We start from the raw sequence: 991 nt of genomic DNA, 5'->3' as shown, positions 1-991 counted from the left end.
TTCGGACATGCCACCACACCACCCTGCATGTATGAGTGCCCGGTGCGACGCTCCGGTGGCATTGCTACCCCAGGGCCCCCGTCCCGCCTAGCCCTGTAGCGTTTGACCACGGGATCTAGCCCTTTGACTTTGCACGGACGGGCTTTGACCAGCGGACCTCCCCACCCGGTTGTGTTAGGTCAGCCCATAGGAACACTTTGGAGCAACATCCGGGCCAGACCCACAACAAGATCCCCTCCGTGTAGACCCGACGCGTCCGTTTCCTCCCTCCAGGTGCCAGCGGCGGCGCCGTCCGTGACGGAGGCACACTCCGGACACGCGTGCCGGGCGTTTGCAACCACCACAACACTTCCAAACTTGTGAGAGGCCGCCTACGCAAGATTTGGCGGCATGCTAGCCCCCGGAGGCCGCCGGCTACAGCCGTAGACGCGCGAAGGGCAATCCGCGTAGAGGGAAATTTTCGGATACTTCTCCATCACCAAAAATTATGAAAAAAATATTATCGTTCCTATAGCACATGTGCCCACGTCGTGCAAAAAAACTCATGATTTTATCGCGCTCTGAGTATTTAATAATATTCACGCCGCATCGTTACCGCAGAATGGCTACTACCGTGTCATCGCCGTCCGTTAGGGGGGCCACACCCCGGAGATGCGTGCCGCCTCTTCGGACATGCCACCACACCACCCCGCATGTATGAGGGCCCGGTGCGACGCTCCGGTGGCATTGCTACCCCAGGGCCCTCGTCCCGCCTAACCCTTTAGCGTTTGACCAAGGGATCTAGCCCTTTGACTTTGCACGGACGGGATTTGACCTGTGGACCTCTCCACCCGGTTGTGTTAGTTTTGCCCATAGGAACACTTTGGAGCAACATCCGGGCCAGACCCACAGCAAGATCCCCTCCGTGTAGACCCGACGCGTCCGTTTCCCCCCTCCAAGTGCCGGCGGTGGCGCCGTCCGTGAGGGGGGCCAAACCCCGGAGACGCGTGCC

Source organism: Triticum dicoccoides, chromosome 1A (genome assembly GCF_002162155.2).
Source record: "Triticum dicoccoides isolate Atlit2015 ecotype Zavitan chromosome 1A, WEW_v2.0, whole genome shotgun sequence".
Taxonomy (NCBI): domain Eukaryota; kingdom Viridiplantae; phylum Streptophyta; class Magnoliopsida; order Poales; family Poaceae; genus Triticum; species Triticum dicoccoides.
Note: the sequence above shows the minus strand (reverse complement) of the source record.